This window comes from Triticum urartu, chromosome 5 (genome assembly GCF_003073215.2).
Source record: "Triticum urartu cultivar G1812 chromosome 5, Tu2.1, whole genome shotgun sequence".
NCBI lineage: Eukaryota > Viridiplantae > Streptophyta > Magnoliopsida > Poales > Poaceae > Triticum > Triticum urartu.
The window spans coordinates 140,631,144-140,653,198 of record NC_053026.1 but is presented as its reverse complement, the minus strand read 5'-3'; positions in this window follow the sequence as shown (position 1 = coordinate 140,653,198).

Sequence of the window (22,055 nt, the reverse complement as noted above, 5' to 3'; positions counted from 1 at the left end):
CAAGAGAGGGGGAGAACATTGTATTGAGATCCAAAAAGAGAGAAGAAGCCATCTAGCTACTAACTATGGACCCGTAGGTCTGAAGTAAACTACTCACACTTCATCGGAGGGGCTATGGTGTTGATGTAGAAGCCCTCCGTGATCGATGCCCCCTTCGGTGGAGCTCCAGAACAGGCCCCAAGATGGGATCTCGTGGATACAGAAAGTTGCGGCGGTGGAACTAGGGTTTTTTTGGCTCTGTATCTGATCGTTTGGTGGTACGTGGATATATATAGGAGGAAGGAGTACGTCGGTGGAGCAACAGGGGGCCCACGAGGGCAGAGGGCACGCCCCCTACCTCGTGGCCTCCTCTTTTATTTCTTGACGTAGGGTCCAAGTCTCCTGGGTCTTGTTCGTTGAGAAAATCACGTTCCCGAAGGTTTCATTCCGTTTGGACTCCGTTTGATATTCCTTTTCTTCGAAACCCTAAAACAGGCAAAAACAACAATTCTGGGCTGGGCCTCCGGTTAATAGGTTAGTCCCAAAAATAATACAAAAGTGGATAATAAAGCCCAATAATGTCCAAAACAGTAGATAATATAGCATGGAGCAATCAAAAATTATAGATACGTTGGAGATGTATCACGTGCCCAGGGTGGCAGGCACGCCCCCTGCCTCGTGGACTCCTTGTTGGTTTCTTGACGTCCACTCCAAGTCCTCTAGTTCACGTTTGTTCCAAAAATCATGCCCCCGAAGGTTTCATTCCGTTTGGACTCCGTTTGATATTCATTTTCTGCGAAACAGTGAAATAGGCAAAAAAAAACAGCAATTTGCACTGGGCCTTGGGTTAATAGGTTAGTCCCAAAAATAATATAAAAGTGTAAAATAAAGCCCATTAACATCCAAAACATATAATACAATAGCATGGAACAATCAAAAATTATAGATACGTCGGAGACGTATCAGCATCCCCAAGCTTAATTCCTACTCGTCCTCGAGTAGGTAAATGATAAAAACAGAATTCTTGATGTGGAATGCTTTCTAGCAATGTTCTTCAATGTATTTTTCTCTATTGTGGCATGAATGTTCAGATCCTAAAGATTCAAGATAAAAGTTTATTGTTGACATAAAAATAGTAATACTCCAAGTATGCTAATCAGGTAATTATGTCTTATCAAAATACCATAGCCAAAGAAAACTTATCCCTACAAAGTCATATAGTTTGGCCATGCTTCATTTCCGTCACACAAAATGCTCCCATCATGCACAACCCCGATGACAAGCCAAGCAATTGTTTCATACTTAGCCTTTTCAAACTCTTTCAAATTTTACGCAATATATGAGCGCGAGCCATGGACATAGCACTATGGGTGGAATAGAATATGATGATTGAGGTTGTGTGAGAAGACAAAAGGGAGAAAGTCTCACATTGACAAGGCTAATCTATGGGCTATGGAGATGCCCACTGATTGATGTCAATGCAAGGAGTAGGGATTGCCATGCAACGGATGCACTAGAGCTATAAATATATGAAAGCTCATCAAAGAAACTAAGTGGGTGTGCATCCAACTTACTTGCTCACGAAGACCTAGGGCATTTGGAAGCCCATCATTGGAACATACAAGCCAAGTTCTATAATGAAAAATTCCCACTAGTATATGAAAGTGAAAAAATAAGAGACTCTCTATCATGAAGATCATGGTGCTACTTTGAAGCACAAGTGTGGAAAAAGGATAGTAACATTGTCCCTTCTCTCTTTATCTCTCATTTTTTGGGCCTTCTTTTCTCTTTTTTTATGGTCTCTTTTTTCGTTCAGAGTCTCATCCCGACTTGTGGGGGAAACATAGTCTCCATCATCCTTTCCTCACATGGGACAATGCTCTAATGATGATCATCACACTTTTATTTACTTACAACTCAAGAATTACAACTCGATACAACAAAATATGACTCTATGTGAATGCCTCCGGCGGTGTAACGGGATTGCGATGAATCAAGAGTGACATGTATGAAAAATTAAGCATGGTGGTTTGCCACAAATACGATGTCAACTACATGATCATGCAAAGCAATATGACAATGATGACGCGTGTCATAATAAATGGAACGATGGAAAGTTGCATGGCAATATATCTCGGAATGGCTATGGAAATGCCATAATAGGTAGGTATGGTGGCTGTTTTGAGGAAGATATAAGGAGGCTTATGTGTGATAGAGCGTATCATATCACGGGGTTTGGATGCACCGGCGAAGTTTGCACCAACTCTCAAGGTGACAAAGGGCAATGCATGGTACCGAAGAGGCTAGCAATGATGGAAGGGTGAGAGTGCGTATAATCCATGGACTCAACATTAGTCATAAATAACTCACATACTTATTGCAAAAATCTACATGTCAGCAAAACCAAGCACTACGCGCATGCTCCTAGGGGGATAGATTGGTCGGAAAAGATCATCGCTCGTCCCCGACCGCCACTCATAAGGAAAGCAACCAAAGAACACCCCATGCTTCAAATTTGTCACATAAGGGTTACCATACATGCATGCTACGGGACTTGCCAACTTCAACACAAGTATTCATCAATTTCACAATTACTCAACTAGCACACCTCTAATATTACCACCTTTATATCTCAAAACAATCTATCAAGCATCCAACTTCTCTTAGCATTTAAAATTTATAACCAAAGGGAATGACCATGCTGTTCTAAAGGACTCTCAAAATGATATAAGTGAAGCATTAGAGATCAATTATTTCTAGAAAATAAAACCACCGCCGTGCTCTAAAAGATATAAGCGAAGCACTAGAGCAAAAATTATCCAACTCAAAAGATATAAGTGAAGCACATAGAGTATTCTAATAAATTCCAATTCATGTGTGTCTCTCCCAAAAGGTGTGTACAGCAAGGATGATTGTGGTAAACTAAAAAACAAATAACCAAATCATACAAGACGCTCCAAGCAAAACACATATCATGTGGCGAATAAAAATATAGCTCCAAGTAAAGTTACCGATGGACGAAGACAAAAGAGGGGTTGCCTTCCGGGGCATCCGCAAGCTTAGGCTTTTGGTTGTCCTTGGATTTTACCTTGGGGTGCCTTGGGAATCCCCAAGCTTAGGCTCTTGACACTCCTTGTTCCATAATCCATCAAATCTTTACCCAAAACTTGAAAACTTCACAACACAAAACTTAAAAGAAAATCTCGTCAGCTCCATTAGTAAAAGAAAACAAACCACCACTTCAAGGTACTGTAATGAACTCATTCTTTATTTATATTGGTGTTAAACCTACTGCATTACAAATTTTCTATGGTTTATAAACTCTATTACTAGCCATAGATTCATCAAAATAAGTAAACAACACACGAAAAACAGAATCTGTCAAAAACAGAACAGTCTGTAGTAACCTGTAGGTTTAGAATACTTCTGGAACCCAAAAAATTGTAAAATAAATTTAAGGACGTGAGGAATTTATATATTAATCATCTGAAAAAATAATTAACTAAATAGCACTCTCCAGTAAAAACTGGCAGCAATTCTAGTGGGCGCTAAAGTTTCTGTTTTTTTACAGCAAGATCGCAAAGACTTTCCCAAAGTCTTCCCAAAGGTTCTACTTGGCACAAACACTAATTAAAAGCATAAAAGCACATATAAACAGAGTCTAGATGAATTATTTATTACTAAACAGAATCAAAAAGCAAGAAACAAAAATAAAATTGGGTTGCCTCCCAACAAGCGCTATCGTTTAACGCCCTTAGCTAGGCATAAAAGCAACGATAGATCTATGTATTATCATCTTTGGTATGCAATCCATAAGTGGCTCTCATACTAGATTCATAAGGTAATTTAATTATCTTTCTAGGAAAGTGTTCCATGCCCTTTGTCGGTGTCAAAACCGGCGGATCTCGGGTAGGGGGTCCCGAACTGTGCGTCTAAGATGCATGGTAACAGGAGGCAGGGGACACGATGTTTTACCCAGGTTCGGGCCCTCTTGATGGAGGTAAAACCCTACGTCCTGCTTGATTAATATTGATGATATCGGTAGTACAAGAGTAGATTTACCACGAGATCAGTGAGGCTAAACCCTAGAAGCTAGCCTATGGTATGATTGTATGTTGTCCTATGGACTAAAACCCTCCGGTTTATATAGACACCGGAGAGGGCTAGGGTTACACAAGGTCGGTTACAAAGGAGGAGATACACATATCCGTATTGCCTAGCTTGCCTTCCACGCCAAGTAGAGTCCCATTTGGACACGAGACGAAGTATTCAATCTTGTATCTTGATAGTCTAACAGTCCGACCAAAGGATATAGTCTGGCTGTCCGGAGACCCCCTAATCCAGGACTCCCTCAGTAGCCCCTGAACCAGGCTTTCAATGACGATGAGTCCGGTGCGTTGTATTGTCTTTGGCATTGCAAGGCGGGTTCCTCCTCCGAATACACCACGGAAGAATTTGAATACAAGGATAGTGTCCGACACTGCAAAATAGATTCCACATACCACGGCAGAGAGAATAATATTTCCACAAATCTAATCTGCTGACTTGTTTTGACAACATGACGTTATGCCATGGCCCAGTGATTATTCGAATCGTTTCCTTTAACTAGCCCCACACATAACACGAGGCAGTTTTTTGACATGTCTCGTCAAAGCAGAGATCATGTTCCCCTAATTATGGGATTCTCATCAATATGGTCGTGGGTAACCCAACTGCGTCTAGGACTCCTAGATTATAGCAAGTCCCAAACGGCCACGGAGAGGACGCTTGACATGCTCCCTCTTTATAAAGGGATAAGGATTTTATTTTTTCCCTCCCGTGCTCAATCGAATCCTTCCCTCGCCTCGAGTTCTAACACCCAAAGCCCAGGTCAGGTGCTCCGGATCTTCAATCATGTCCGGATCCAGCCTTCAAGGCCGATGGATGCCCTCCTCCGTTACGGAAGAGGATATCAATAAGTTGAGGGAGGCCAGATACCTGACCGCCAAGGTTTCGCATAGGCTGCCTGCTCGAGGGCAGGTCGTCCCTACTCCTGAACCCAACGAAGACGTCGTGTTCATCTCCCACTTCCTCCGAGGTCTAGGCCTCGCTCTGGATCCCTTCGTAAGGGGTTTGATGTTCTATTACGGGCTAGACTTCCACAATCTAGCCCCGGACTCCTTTCTCCACATCTCGGCATTTATTGTCGTGTGTGAGGTCTTCCTCCGCATTACCCCTCACTTCGGCCTGTGGCTCAAGACTTTTGACGTGAAGCCAAAGACGGTCGAGGGGCAGCACGTAGCGTGCGGAGGCACATCAGTAAGCAAGATTGCTGGAGCTCCATGGCCAAAAGGTTCCTTTCGAGAGCTGTCCTTATTATGGCAATGGGAGTGGTTTTACATCACAGCTCCCAGAAGCGCCAAGTGGGTGGCTGCCCCTGCTTTCCGCTCGGGCCCCCACCACAACTGATGTCATGGATCAGCAGGGGGCTGAGCTAGGGTCCAGCCAAGGATGTGCTTGTACTGTAGAGCCGCATTCAAGATCTCTTCGAAGGAGATTTCAGTCTGGTCATGGTGGTGCAAGTCATGCTGGTTCAACGAATCCAGGCATGCAAATGCCGACCCCTCCGCATGTGGGAGTTCAACCCAGAAGGACCGCGCTCTATTCAGAATTTCCTCGGCCTGACGCACGAGGAGCTGTATAAATCATTCTTCGGACCCCAAATAGAGTGTCCGGATACTACCGAGGACGTGGGCCTGAGCAGCAACCGCACCGCCGAACAAGTAAGTAATCCTCTAGCCGAACACGCCATCTTTCATTTATCATGACGTCATTCTGAGAAATTGCTCTTTGACCAGGACTGGCTAACAAAGGCGAAGATGATTCGGTGTTCGGCGCCCCTTCCGGAGGGTTTAGAAAATCTGGTACTGGAAAAGATGCTCGAGCTAGCACCTTGCCTGGAGCCCCCAATGGAAGATAAGGGGGGAATAACAAGGGCGAGAGCGGGCCCCCATCGCTACCGATTCCAACCGAGGGAATGAGTGCCTCCGTGAAGGAGGATAACCAAGGGGAAGAATCCGACCTTCTCTCGCTTCGGGGAAGGAAGAGGATGACCTCTGAAGATCCGGAAACTAACGTTTCCAAACGGGAGAAGAAATCTCCACCAGAGGGTCCTGCCTTGGAGGGTGCTCTTGCCGCACAAAGTCCGCGCGGGAATCTGCCCTCCAACGAGCTGTAAGTAATCAAAAAGTACTTTAATAGTGAAGATATACTACCTTACCTCTGAGGCAAATAACCGAAGCCTTTATCTTGCAGTTTGGACCTTAGCCCCTCTCAGCAGAGCTCGTCTTCGGGGGATCTTCTTCCGGAGATGATGGAGAGCGAAACGCCTCCCCTAGACTCCCCCGCTCAAGAAGCGGGCGACCTTGAAGTGTCGTCATGGAGGACCTCTCCGGATCCGATGAGGCCAGAAGATAATCCTATAGTCACCCAAAGTCCCCAGCATCCGGCTCTCTAAGAGAGCAAACAAAAGTGTCTGGCACCATCTGGTATGCGGTCAGACATACTGAGGGAGCTGTTGGAGCGAACGGCCATCTCAGAAGAACACCGTACGTTGATGAGTACGGTGATGGAAAGAATTTCGTCTGCCGAAAGCGGATTGCATGAAGCCTTTATGAATCTACTGACGGGCTTTGAGGTACGTGCAATGTTATAATTTTTGATAGTACCGCACATTTTTAGGTGTGCCCGTGTAGATAGTAGCCCCTGAGACTCTGGTTGTCGTCGAGAACGGCGGCGAATAGAGGATCATAGTCCTAGGTAATAACCAAACCGCCTTTATGTGCAGGTGGTGGAAGCTCCGGTGGCTAGCCGGACTAATGAGTTTGCCAAACTAAAGCGGTAACTGGATGCGGCAGATGCCGACATTGAGCTTGTGAACAAGCAGCTTGACGAGGCACGGGGTAAGTAAAGGTTTCTGGTGAATGTCACATAGTAAGAGCAGCATGATGCTAGTATCTTTAATATGTTGTGACTGCAGATGGAGCTGCCGCCGTGGAGACCCTTTGGGCGGAATTTGCCCGGGCCAAAGAACAAGCAAGAAGTGGTAATGCGGCTTCTTTGAAGGCGTCCGAAGAGCTAAGAGTCGAGAAGGCCGCGCATTGTGAAAGCAAAGAGAAGATGGCCAAGATGGCCGTAAAATTAAAAGACACTGCCGACCGTTGCCAGTTCCTTGAAGAAGAGAACTGAGTGAAGGCAAGGGACCTTGAAAAGGCCACGGTGGCGACCAAAGACACCCGCTCTGCTATGAGGGCGAAGAAGGAGGAGCTGCGTGAAGCTAGGGATATTGCGGCTGGGAAGCCCTTTCTGCTGCAGAGATAGTTCAGAGATCTGCGGTATGCCCCTCTGGATCGGCTGTGGAGTTCGGCAGACGCATATATGGACTTGGCAGCGAGCGCTGTCGATCCGGCCGAACACTTCCGAGATCAGATAGATCGTGAAGTGGACAAACTGTTCTGGTCGCAATTTAACGTTCCAGAGCGTCCGCTTCCCTTGACTGATCAGCTAGCCGAATGGGCCGAACTTAATAGATTGTCCGGACCTTCCATGAGGTCCGTCGTAGATCATCTGTGGCCGGAGAAGCCGAAGCCAAACAATTATTTCAGCTTGGTGCAGCAGTTCCTTGGTGAAGTGCCGCGCATCAATGCGATGAAGAGGTCGGCGTGCATAGAAGGCCCCGTGTCAAAGCATACTGGGCGGAGATGGATTCTACCACTGTTGCGGCGCAGGGTTCAGCCATAGGCCGAGTGGCTGCCGAGCACTATTTTGAAGAAGTTCTTGAGGGTGCTGGTTTGATAGAGGCCCAGTGCTCGAAGAATATTATGTTTGAGTGACATGTATTCCCATTGTAAACACATTGTTTTTATGAAATGTATTAAGGTTGTATTTATACTTTTGCCTGAAAGTAATATGATGCCTCCTGTGCGGCCGTTTATGTATATATGTATATAACCTGGAAGATTGCAGTCGTCGACTTCAACCCCCACGCATATAATGCGGAGGTGCTCGAAGAAGACGCGTGTTCACACTTAACCCAACGTCTTGGTCGTATTAAGGAGGTGATAGCGCAGCGAACGAGGCAACCGGACTATAATGCTTTAACACTTTCACTTAGCCATAGGAGTTTGACGGTGGGGCTACTATATAGCCCCTGGTGGCTCCGCACTCTCCCGAACTCGGGGTGCATATATGCCTGGCCGGTAAACGGCCCTTCGTTAAAGCGGAGGAATTCTAACATTCCAATAGGTCATCGAGTGGTTGACCAGTCTCGCGCTATATCATGACAGTCAGTTTTAAGCTTTCTCTACTGAGGTGCTCGTTCGGATGAACCAGGACACAATCGCAGTAGTTCTCTTGGTGCTGCCTTAGCCGATAGTGCGGAATGTAAGGCACCAAAACACAGGAGCCAGGCAAACCCAACATTTCACCAAAGACATGATTCGGAGCTGATGCATATAAGGCCAAACTCGCGACACCGAATACTCCCTAAGGTATTCGGTCTTTATGGTATAAACCGGGCCTAAATAGTGCCCTTTGTAAGAAGCCCCTTGTGTCCAGGTACGTGCATTATTCTGACGTGGCCACATGCCAAGACGTTAGCATCCTTCTCAATTGTACTGAGAATCCGAGGGATGTGTATCAATAAGAGACAGTAAAAAAGGTTTACGCAGGGTCTTAATCTAAAAAGAATCCTTGGAACGGGTCCCTGCTGCACGTCTGCGCCTGTGTCTCCGTTGTGCCGCATCCTAGACGGGTGTAGCACGATGGTCATCTATAAAAGAGAGAAACTTAAGTGAAAAGTTGTCGTGCAAAAAGGTAGTTTTAAAGAAACCATGTATAATTAGAGATGAGTAAAAATTGCCACTTATCTGCACGCGTTGAGCCCCTTCTATTTGTAATAGGGTGTGGCCATCAAACCTGTATGAATTACATGTAGCTGCGCTAGACTCGTCTAACCGTGTCCGTGGTCTTGACGAACTATCAAATGCTTTAGTTGGTGTGGACATTTTTAGTGTGCGGCTGCCAAGGTAGTCGCACTTTCTTCGACGCGCAAAGATCGCTCAATATTTCCATTTGCTGTAATGATGCCACATGGGCCGGGCATCTTGAGCGTGAGGGAAGCATAATGCGGTATTGCATTAAAGCGAGCGAAAGCTTCACGTCCAAGTAGTGCTTGATAGCCACTTTGGAACGTAGCAATGTGGAAGGTTAAATGTTCGCTACGGAAGTTATCGGGGAAGCCGAATATAACCTCTAGTTGCAGGGAGCCCGTGCAATGAGCCCCTGGGCCTGGCGTTACTCCTTTAAGGGTAGTATTGTTGTGGCAAATTTTCATTGGGTCTATCCCCATTTTGCGGATTGTGTCCTGATATATCAGGTTTAGACTGCTGCCACCGTCCATCAGGACTCGTATGAAGTGGTATCCGTCAATTATTGGGTCTAATACCAAGGCAGCCCATCCTCCACGCCGGATACTTGCTGAGTAATCCCGATGGTCGAAAGTGATCGGTTGAGACGACCAGTGGGAGGACTCCGCGGTGATAGGCCCTTGGGCATAGTTCTCTGGGAGTGCCGCTTTGTTTCTCCCCTTGATCACGTGTAACACGTTTACTGTTTTGACTTCTGGTGGAAATATCTTTTGTTCCCCAGTGTCTTGCTTGAGAGGCTCATCCTCGTCTTCGCTTGGTGTATCGTCCCCCTTGTGTACGGCGTTGAGCTTGCCGGACTGCTTGAAGACCCAACATTCTCTGTGGGTATGATTAGCGGGTTTACCAGGGGTGCTATGGATCTGACATATTTGGTCCACAATTTTGTTTAGGCTGGACAATTCATCTCTGGCGCCTTTAGAGGGCGGCTCTTGCTGACCTGGCCGAGAGCTTCTGAATCCGGCGTTTACTGCCGTGCTCTTCGGGTTGTCTTCTTTATTCCGGCGCTTATTATTGTTGCTGCGCCGTGATTTCCTGTTTCCATCTCTAACTTCGATGTACTGGGGTCGCTGGTGCTGCATCTGGCTAGCCAGCTATCCTCACCCGCGCAAAAGCGGGTCATGAGGCTTGTTAATGCTGCCATTGTTCTCGGCTTTTCTTGGCCGAGGTGTCTGGCAAGCCATTCATCGCGAACGCTCTGCTTAAATGCTGCCAAGGCTTCGGCATCCGGACGGTCGAATATTTGGTTCTTTTTAGTAAGAAACCTTCCAAAGATTTCGGGCTGACTCTCCGGGCTGTTGTGTTATATGACTCAAATCGTCCGCGTCCGGAGGTCGGACATAAGTCCCTTGAAAATTTGCCCGAAAAGCGTCTTCGAGCTCTTCCTAGCTTCCAATGGAGTTTTCGGGGAGGCTTTTAAACCAGTTCCGAGCTGGCCCTTTGAGTTTGAGGGGTAAATACTTAATGGCGTGGAGATCATCTCCTCGAGCCATATGGATGTGGAGGATATAGTCCTCAATCTAGACCCCAGGGTCTGCTGTTCCGTCGTATGCCTCTATGTTTACAGGTTTGAATCCCTCTGGAAATTCATGGTCCAGCACCTCATCGGTGAAACATAGGGGGTGTGCGGTACCCCTGTATCTGGGTGTACCGTGGTGTTCGGATGTTTGGTGTGTTGCATCGTATGCTGGAGTGCGCTGGCGTGGTCCATAGATGGACCTGGTTGCTCCGTTCTTTTAATGCGAGCCCTCGCGTGGATCGCGTATTGGCTTATGTGCGGCATTGCTTGCCGCTCTATGTTGGCTGTGAGGTCATCTATCCGGCTAGGTGGCCGTTTTAATTTTTGGTTGCGGGGGATCTAAGGCCTCCTCATCGAATTCAGGTAGCAACTTCCGCTTCGGGTAGCTCTTGGTAGGGCGATTACCACCATACTTCGCTGCTGTGTTGAGTACTTTATTCCATCTGATTTGGAGTGTGTCTTGCGCAGCCTTGAGCCTTTGCTTCTGCTTTTTTAGACTCCTCGCGGTGGCAACAAGCCTTTCATGGGCATTTTGTTGCTCCGGGTGTCTGTCCGGTGTTATGTCATCCGGGCTATTATCTTTGACAGAATTGGGTTGTTCTGTTTGATTCTCCGTGTTGCCGTGGTCCGGCTGTGGTTCACCCTGCTCTAACGCTGGAACGTTATTTCTGCCGAGGCGGGATTTGGGGCGGCGCTTACGCCGCTGCTTTGACTGCTTCTCGAGGGGACAACCCTTCGTTGCGTCCTTCCGTTCCTCGTCATCGTCTTCTTTTGGTGTGTCCACCATCTATACGTCATGTGATGAAGTGGGCGTCCAGTGCCTTGTGGGCAGTGGTTCCTCTTCGTCTCCCGCATCGTCGTCCATACCGTCGATGTCTTCGGAGTCGAAGTCGACCATGTCGGTTAAGTCATCGACAGTGGCTACTAAGTGGGTGGTGGGTGGGCTGCGAATTTCTTCGTCGTCCGCATCCCAATCCTGCCGGACATAGTTCGGCCATGATCCTCCTGAGAAGGAGAGAGACCTTAATGAGTTCAGTATGTCGCCAAAGGGCGAGTGCTGAAAAATATCCATGGAGGTAAACTCCATGATCGGCACCCAATCAGATTAGCTAGGAACGGGCGCAGGCGGTTCGGAGTCCATGGCCGGAGAAGGATCCGACAATTTGACAACACGGCTCTCGTACAGGGTAAGGTCGATGTTCGGCTCGATCGCCGATGAGGATAAGGCTTCCGTGGCGGGGTCCATCCACCCGTCCATGGACTGCGCAACTGGCTCCGAGTTGAGGGTCGGAGTGGCTGCCGGTGTGATCTCCTGAACACTGTCCGATGGTAGAGCTAAATCGTATCGCGACCGCGTGACGCACAAGGCAGAGGCTCGAATCCATCGAAGATCAAGTCTCCGAGGATATCGGTCGTGTAGTTTAGGCTTCCAAACCTGAACTAGTGGCCAGGGGCGTAGCTTTCAATCTGCTCCAGATGGCCAAGCGAATTGGCCCACAGTGCAAAGCCGCCGAACACAAAGATTTGTCCGAGGAGAAAAGTCTCACCTTGGACTGCATCGTTATCGATGATAGTAGGAGCCATCAAGCCAAACGGCAACGACAGAGAGGAACTCTCAATGAAAGCACCAATGTCGGTGTCAAAACCGGCGGATCTCGGGTAGGGGGTCCCGAACTGTGCGTCTAAGGCGGATGGTAACAGGAGGCAGGGGACACAATGTTTTACCCAGGTTCGGGCCCTCTTGATGGAGGTAAAACCCTACGTCCTTCTTGATTAATATTGATGATATGGGTAGTACAAGAGTAGATCTACCACGAGATCAGAGAGGCTAAACCCTCGAAGCTAGCCTATGATATGATTGTATGTTGTCCTACAAACTAAAACCCTCCGGTTTATATAGACACCGGAGAGGGCTAGGATTACACAAGGTCGGTTACAAAGGAGGATATACACATATCTGTATTGCCTAGCTTGCCTTCCACGCCAAGTAGAGTCCCATCCGGACATGAGACGAAGTCTTCAATCTTGTATCTTGATAGTCTAACAGTTCGGCCAAAGGATATAGTCCGGTTGTCCGGAGACCCCCTAATCCAGGACTCCCTCACCCTTCCTTAACGGAAATTGAAATCTAATATTCCCTTCCTTCATATCAATAGTTGCACCAATCGTTCAAGGGAAAGGTCTACCAAGAATAATAGGACATGTAGGATTGCAATCTATATCAAGAACAGTGAAATGTACAGGCACATAATTCCTATTTGCAACAATAAGAACATCATTAATTCTTCCCATAGGTTTCTTAATGGTGGAATCCGCAAGATGCAAGTTTAAAGAACAATCATCAAATTCACGGAAACCTAGCAAATCACACAAAGTTTTAGGAATCGTGGAAACACTAGCAGCCATATCACATAAAGCAAAGCATTCATGATCTTTTATCTTAATTTTAATAGTAGGTTCCCACTCATCATGAAGTTTTCTAGGGATAGAAACTTCCAATTCAAGCTTTTCTTCATAAGATTGCATTAAAGCATCAACGATATGTTTAGTAAAAGCTTTATTTTGACTATAAGCATGCGGAGAATTTAGCACCGGTTGCAACAAGGAAATACAATCTATTAAAGAAAAATTATCATAATTAAATTCCTTGAAATCTAAGATAGTGGTTCATTGCTTTAAAGTTTTAACCTCTCCAATCCCACTTTTATCAATTTTTGCATCAAGATCTAAAAACTCCGAATCATTGGGACGCCTTCTAACTAAAGTTGACTCGTCTCCAGTCCCATCACTACAAGAAATATGTCAACTAGTGACCTTCTGTCAGCGACCCTAGAAGAATTGGTCATAGATCTATGACCATTTGAGACCAATTGGTCAAAAGCTGTTCGGGGGGCTCCAAACCCTAAACTATAAAGACCACTTTGGTCAGAAAGGTCGTAATTTCCTTACACGAAATGGTCATAAAGCATATAGCACTGGTCCGCTGCCTTATTTCTAGCTGATCATGACCAATATAGATGGTCATAACCTTGTAAATTATGGTGGGTTGCTATGACTAGGCGCCACCTCATCAGTTTTGCATATGTTCCATGTCCATGTGTCAGTTTTTTCCCTAGGTTGTGAAGCAACCTATATTTCTGTCATTCCCAAAATTCCCAAAAAAATCTCATAAATTCTTTGGGTCGTATCTTCGTCAAATATGTAAAAATCCTTCCTTGCCTAGTTCAAAAATAATTCAACAATATTCATTTTCCTATTCTATTCACAATAATACTTTGTGAAGGAAGTGATATTTATATATTCTTGATTGCCCTCAAAAATTTTGGGCACTCTTTCCTATCCAAATCATTGCCTCATGACAAAATTCAGCTCCATTTGCCCAGTAAATCTTCCTCGGCAAATTTCCAAAGTTTTTTTCCACCTAGAAGCATTGCGAAGGAAGTACCATTTTTATATATCCAAATGACATGAAATTTATACAGTTCCTTCATATGCCAAAATTATCACCCTCCTCCAAATTGCAGCTCAGTCAAATCATCTATGTGAGCCCAGGTTCAATTTATATTTTATGGCCGAATTGGCATATTGCAAAGCAAGTGTTATCCAGATCCCTCCTATTACCCTAAAACTTTTTGGGCACTCTTCCATACCCAAATCATTGCCACATGATAATATTCAGCTCCATTTTCCTGGTAAATCTTTCTTAGGAAATTTCCAAAGTTTCTATCTCGAGAGAAGCTTTGTGAAGTAAGTACTAGCTAGGCTTACCCAAATGATCTAAAAATTTACCAGGGCATGACCATACCTATGTAACTTACCTACACCAAATTTGAGCTCATTTCATTTATCCAATTTCTCTCGCTAATTTTCCCAAGTTTCTATCCAGGGAATAGCATTGTGAAGGAAGTACCACTTTGGCATGTCCAAATGGTATCAATTTTCTACATTGCTTTCCTATGCCCAAATAACCATCCCCCACCAAATGTCAGCTTAATCCATTCATTATTTTGAGCCCATCTTCAACATTCATATTTCTGTCCAGTGTGGTACTTTGCAAGAAAGTACCACCTACGCTCCTCCTTTTGAGCTAAAAAATTGTGAAGACAGTCTTCTTAGTAGATGATCATCCGCAGCCAAAACTCACGCCCATTGGCCACGTGCATTTCCCGTATCGCTAATCAAACACTTGGCTGCTAATTCATGTTTGAGCATAGTTCAGTCTCCTCGTGAGAATCTTATATTGTAATTTTCTTCCTAGCACCTGCCTGGGGAGTACCCAACCCCCTAGACAAGCCTAGTCCACCCAGAACACATGGCAACGCCACGGTCACGCGGTGACCACGCGGCGGGCATGCGAGTTTACGCGCTCTAGAGTTGGGGCCCTCGGCCACCATCCAAACCTCGATGTATCGCCACCAAACCATGTATTTCTGATTAAATAGATACTTATATACCTATAAATGATTTTTGTAAAAAATAAAGAGCAAACTATAAGGTAGATGCAGTTCAAAATTGACCCGCTTCCTCCTGAATCGACAGAAATTTGTCTTTTTCACAAGTGGTGGATCAAAACTTTTGACACCCAACCATTTTTTTCAATTATGCATCAAATATGGCCTAGTATTTTATAAAAATGGTTTGGTCCAATTTTGCAACAAATATATGGTAGGTCCTTCACAAAAAGAACTAAATCCGGGCACTCAAAAAATGGAAAATGAATTTTCCGTGCAAAGAAAATGAAAACTCCCTTGGGCAAAATTGTTTGGAATTCCAAGATGCACCCTTGTGCACAATATGATATCATTTGAACAAACTATGCCATGAATGTGGCCAAAAGATTGATCATTTGGCTTGAAAACCCTGAATCTTCACGCATGATAGCTCATTTCTGAGAACACTTTCTAAAATAATTGTTGTATTACAAGTTTATTGTTTTTTCTTGAAACTTGGTCACATATAATGACACAATGCGAAGGTTTTCCAATTTTTTGATTTTTTTAATTTTTTATGCCCATTTGAAATGCGATCAAAATGGCGGGTTTGACCGTTCCTAGCTAGTGGTTGAATCTTGGGAAACTTTTGATGTTTCTCTGATTAAATATATACTTATGTACCTAGAAATTATTTTTTCAAAAAATAAAGAGCAAACTATGAGGCAGCTGCAGTTCAAATTTGACCCGCTTCCTACTGAATCGGCGGGAATTTGTCTTTTTCACCAGAGTTGGATCAAGGCTTTTCACACCCAACCATTTGGTCAATTGTGAATCAAATATGGCCTAGTATTTTATAAAAATGATTTGGTCCAATTTTGCAACAAATATATGGTATGTCCTTCACAAAAAGAACTTAATTCGGGCACTCGGAAAATAGAAAATGAATTTTCCGTGTAAAGAAAATGAAAACTCCCTTAGGCAACATTTTTTTGGAATTCCAAGATGCACCCTTGTGCACAATATGAGATCATTTTAAAAAACTATGCCATGAATGTGGCCATAAGATTGATCATTTGGCTTGAAAACCCTGAATCTTCACGCATGATAGCTCGATTATGAGAACAATTTTTAAAAATAATTACTGTATTACAAGTTTATTATTTTTTCTGGTAACTCAGCCACATATAATGACACGATGTGAAGGTTTTTCAATTTTTTGATTTTTTTTGAATTTTTCATGCCCGTTTCAAAATGCGGTCAAAACGGCGTGCATGACTGTTCCTAGCTAGTGGTTGGTTCTTGGAAAACTTTTGGTGTTTCTATGATTAAATATATACTTATGCATCTAGATATGATTTTTGAAAAAAATAAAGAGGAAACTATGAGGAAGATACAGTACAAATTTGACCCACTTTGAGCTAAATTGATGGAAATTTGTCTTTTTCACGAGAGACGGATGAAACCTTTTGACACCCAACCATTTGGTCAGTTGTGCATTAAATATGGCCTAATAGTTTATAAAATTGATTTATTCTAATTTTGCAACAACTATTTGCTAGGTCCTTCACAAAAAGACTCATTTTGGGCACTTGAAAAATGGAAAATGATTTTTGTGTGCAATGGAAATAAAGACCACAAAATCATCGTTCATTGAAATCCTAAGATACACATATGTGCAATATTGGGTCATTTAAACATACAACATGAGGCCAATATGTTGAGTGTTTACCCGAAATCAGATGGTAAAAAAATATAAAAGAAACAAAAAAACACAATTACATAAACTGGATTATGATTGGTGGAACCATCTATGACACGGATCGATGTCATGGCAGACATCCTACCATCCATTGATAGCCCTAACCCACCGCACGTCCATCCATCCATCCATAACCCACCGCACCCACTCCTCGTCCTCGCGAACCCCACCCAACCACTCGTCGCCTCCTCTCCTTCCAGATCGTCGCCGCCACCTCCTTCCCCACCCCCTCCCCGCACCCGCACATAGCGACCAGACCTCAAACGGTCCAATCTCTGTGCTCCGGTGTCATCCCTCGATCAGTAATGCTGACACCACACAATACTTGAAGAATTTATAACAGAGTAGCAATCACACACTTATTACACCGAGTGTCTCAAAAGAGAACTTATTACAATAAATATGGCTTAAGGCCATCTAACAACGATAACAGCGGAAGGCTTGGAAGATAAGTGAGTCCATCAACTCCAGCGGCATCACTGAGTATAGAACCACGACCTAAAGGATCCTTACTCGTCATCTGAAAAGTCGGCAACATGAACATTGCAGCCCGAAACGGGCTAGCACATGGAATATGCTGGCAATGTAACACATAGAGAGCAATGAAGGAACAAACTATACTACATGCATATTTGGCTGGTGGAAAGCTCTATGGTTACAGTTTTGCGTAAAGCCAATTTTTCCCTACTGCAAAGGAATACATTTTATTTAACTATCATGGTAGTTGTTAAACATTGAGAGTGTAGACACCCTCTCAATCCCAATTAAGCATCATCATTAAAAACCCAACAAAATTAATTAGAGTAACATGATGAGATTCACATGATAATCCAAGTACCAGATACTCAAGATGTCCATAAACGGGGACACGACTAATCATGATTAGTTTATACACTCTGCAGAGGTTTGCGCACTTTTCCCCACAAGACTCGATCTCCTCCGTTGGAATTCTCGCACTACATGATGTTTGAGAAACGGATGACCGAGACATAGTCTTTCAGAAGCGCTCACACCTTACGAACGGGTAGACCGTTACACCTACTTTCCCCTACATCCGCTAGTCTGCCACTGTAAGAGTTCGCACAACTTAGTCAACTATGCTAGAGCCCATAGTAGCTTGTGGCTGCACATGGAAGTTTCTAGTATGAATAATCTCATGATCCCTTTGAGCCTGGGTGGCGGTCCAAAAGAAAAATAGGCAATCGCTGGAATACCCAGGTGCCTCAATCCACCCAGATGTGTATTTAAGTTGCCACCTTAGATAAACCATTAATTTAACAATCTCACATCTGTCATGGATACACTCACCCAATCGACGTCTACTAGCATAGCATGGCATAATAAGCAAACGTAGAAGTAACTCCCAAAGGTTTGATAATAAAACAGGTAATATGTACTACCTCATCTACTTCCCAAACCCACAAGTTAATTAGATCCTAATCATGCAATGTGTGAGGATTGGTCTAATGCAATAAAAACTGGGAAATAGGAAGTATGATCAAAGTGTTACTTGCCTTGCTGATGATCCGCAAAACCTAGAGATTCGAAGTAGCAAGCGGCGCAATCCGGGTACTCTATCGCAAACAAACAAGCATACAATAAGTACTCAACTAATTCACAGGTAAAACTCAAATAAGAGATCTAACCAGAAAGTTCAACTTAAGAACTCCAGTTGGCAAAAAGAATCAAAACGAACGAAGCAACGAAAGACAAACGGCAAAAGAAACAAACTCCGTTTACTATTCTGGATCTAGGACAAATTTTACATAGGCAAAAACTTGTTTGAGTTGGTTAAACGGAAAGAGGGTTTCGAGACGAAACTCCAGGCGCTTGAATCGCCTGATTCTGATAAACGAGCGAAAAGTTATACTAGAACAAAGATCGGATCAGGAATCGCGATCAGAAAAAACGCGGAATAAATCCGAGAAAAAGAAAAACGACGAACAGATTAATGAACGAACGTTCGTTATCTGGATCTAAACGATGAACGTGTTCGTTAAAACGAACGAACGAACGAGCAAACGCTCGCTAAATAACTAAACCTGAGAAAACACCGATCTACTAAAAAAACCGAAAATAAACCGGACGGTTTTTCGAGGAAAACCGACGGCGGCGGGATCGACCTCGTCGGCGGCGGGGCTCCGGCAGCGGCGGCAGCTAGGGCGGGCGGCGGCTTAGGGTTTGGGCGGCGGCGGCTTTGGGCTGATTTGGCCCGAGTTGCGCGCTCTATAAAGGCCTCGGCCAGGGAGTCCTGGCCGGATACGACCCGTAGGTCGGTTCGGACTTTTTTTTAAAATTATTACGCGCAGAAAAACAAACAAAAGGAAAACTGAACTGACTCCAAAAATCCCGAAATAAATTTTCTCCGGCTTCTAAAATCAAGCCGCACAGGATGAACATTTATTTGGGGCCTAAATGCAATTTTTAAAAATGCGCATTTTCCTAAATTCAAATAAAATAGCAAATAAGTCCAAAATAAAACCTTATTTGATTTTATTATTAAATCCTCAATATTTCTTTATTTTGGGAAAGTCATTTTATTCCCTCTCTCATATTTTTATAATAGAAATAATTGCAGATAAAATAATTAAAATCAAATGATCCTATTTTCAAAATTTGAGAAAACTCAAATGTGAAAATAACGAAATCCCCAACTCTCTCCGAGGGTCCTTGAGTTGCGTGAAATTTCTAGGATCAGCCAAAGTGCAATAAAATATGATATGCAATGATGATCTATTGTATAACATTCCAAATTGAAAATTTGGGATGTTACAATCCTACCCCCCTTAAGATGAATCTCGCCCTCGAGATTCGGGTTGGCTAGAAAATAGGTGAGGGTGGTCCTTCAGCAAATCTTCCTCTCGTTCCCAGGTGGCTTCATCCTCCATGTGGTGGCTCCACTGAACTTTGCAAAATTTGATAACCTTACTGCGGGTGACTCGGCTGGCATACTCAAGAATTATGACTGGCTTCTCCTCATAGGTCAAATCACTGTCCAACTGAATCGCTTCCAGCGGCACTGTATCTCTCAGCGGTATATCAGCCATCTCCGCGTGGCACTTCTTCAACTGGGAAACATGGAATACATCATGAACTCCTGACAATCCTTCGGGTAATTCCAACTTGTAATCTACTGCTCCCATACGCTCCAAAACCTTGTATGGTCCTACAAAACGTGGCGCTAACTTTCCCTTAACTTCAAAGCGCTTAACTCCTCGAAGTGGAGATACTCGAAGATAAACTCGGTCTCCGACTTCGTAAATTGTCTCCTTGCATTTAGAATCCGCATAGCTCTTCTGCCTGGACTGGGCTACCTTGAGCCTATCGCGAATCAATTTCACCTTCTGTTCAGACTCCTTAATCAAATCCGGTCCAAACAATTGGCGGTCTCCAACTTCATCCCACGACAATGGGATCCTGCACCTCCTTCCATACAAGGCTTCGAAAGGGGCCATCTTCAAACTGGATTGATAACTGTTGTTGTAAGAAAACTCTGCGTGTGGCAAATTGTCGTCCCAACTAGATCCATAATATAGCGCACAAGCTCTCAGCATATCCTCCAAAATCTGATTGACTCTCTCGGTCTGTCCATCTGTCTGCGGACGGAAAGCTGTACTGAACTCTAGCCTGGTACCCAAAGTTTCATGCAACTGATTCCAGAACTTTGAGGTGAACTGGGTTCCTCTATCTGATACAATGCTCCTTGGAACTCCATGCAGACATACGATCCTGGTCATGTATATCTTTGCCAACTTGGCACTAGTGTAAGTAGTCTTCACTAGAATGAAATGAGCTACCTTTGTCAAACGATCGACTACAACCCAAATCGAGTCATAGCCTGAACGAGTTCTGGGCAATCCTGTAATAAAAAACATGCCTAGCTTATCCCACTTCCATTCGGGTATCGGCAATGGCTGTAGCAATCCCGCTGGGTTCTGATGCTCTGCCTTTACTCTTTGACATACATCACAAACTGCAACATACTCCGGAATATCCTTCTTCATTCCGGTCCAATAGAACGTATCCTTCAAATCCAAATACATCTTGGTATTTCCTGGGTGAATCGAATATGGTGAATCATGGGCCTCTTGCAGAATCAACTTCCTGATCTCCAAATCATTAGGCACATAAACACGGTCTTCAAACCATAAGGTATCTTGCTCATCCTCACAAAATCCTTTAGCTTTTCCTTTGCTCATTTTCTCCTTAATAGAAGAAATCTCCTTGTCAGTCTTCTGGGCTTCTCTAATCTTATCCATCAAAGTAGACTGAATCTCCAATGCTGCTACATAGCCTCTCGGGACTATCTCCAAACATAGCTCACGAAGATTTTCGGCTAATTCCCTTGGTAAATCTCCCGTCATTAAGGTATTGACATGACTTTTACGGCTCAGCGCATCGGCTACTACGTTAGCCTTTCCGGGGTGATCATGCAATCTCATATCATAATCCTTGATGAGCTCCAACCATCTCCTTTGCCCGAGATTCAACTCCTTCTGCGCGAAAATATACTTCAAACTCTTGTGATCCGTGTACACTTCACAATGGTTTCCAATGAGGAAATGTTATCCAAGTTTTCAATGCATGCACTACGGCTGGTAACTCCAAATCATGTGTGGCATAATTTAACTCATGAGGCTTAAGCTGTCGTGAGGTATATGAAACAACTCTTCCTTCCTGCATAAGCACTGCTCCAAGTCCTCGACATGAAGCGTCACAATACACCTCATAATCCTTGGTCTGTTCCGGCAAAATCAACACTGGTGATGTGACCAAACGTTTGTTCAACTCCTGGAAACTGGACTCACATTCTTCAGTCCATTTGAACTTGGTATCCTTCTTCAACAACTCCATCATAGGCTTCACAATCTTCGAGAAATTTTCAATGAATCTCCGGTAGTATCCTGCGAGTCCAAGAAAACTCCGGATCTCTCCAACTATTTTTGGGGCTTCCCAATTTGTCACAGTGCCAACCTTGGCGGGATCTACTGCTATACCTTCTCCGGATATAACATGTCCTAGGAATCCAACTTCCTTCAACCAAAACTCACATTTTCTAAACTTGGCATATAACTGATGTTCTCTGAGCTTCTCAAGTACCAAACGCAAATGCTCCTTATGATCCTCTTCATTCTTCGAGTAAACTAGGATATCATCAATGAACACTATGACGAACTTATCCAAAAACTCCATAAATACTTTGTTCATCATGTTCATGAAATATGCAGGTGCGTTAGTCAGACCAAATGACATAACGGTATGCTCGTACAGCCCATACCTGGTAGTAAAAGTTGTCTTAGGTATATCCTGTTCTCAAATCTTCAACTGATGGTATCCTGATCGCAAATCGATCTTGGAAAATACCTTAGCTCCTTGCAATCGATCGAACAGATCATTGATCA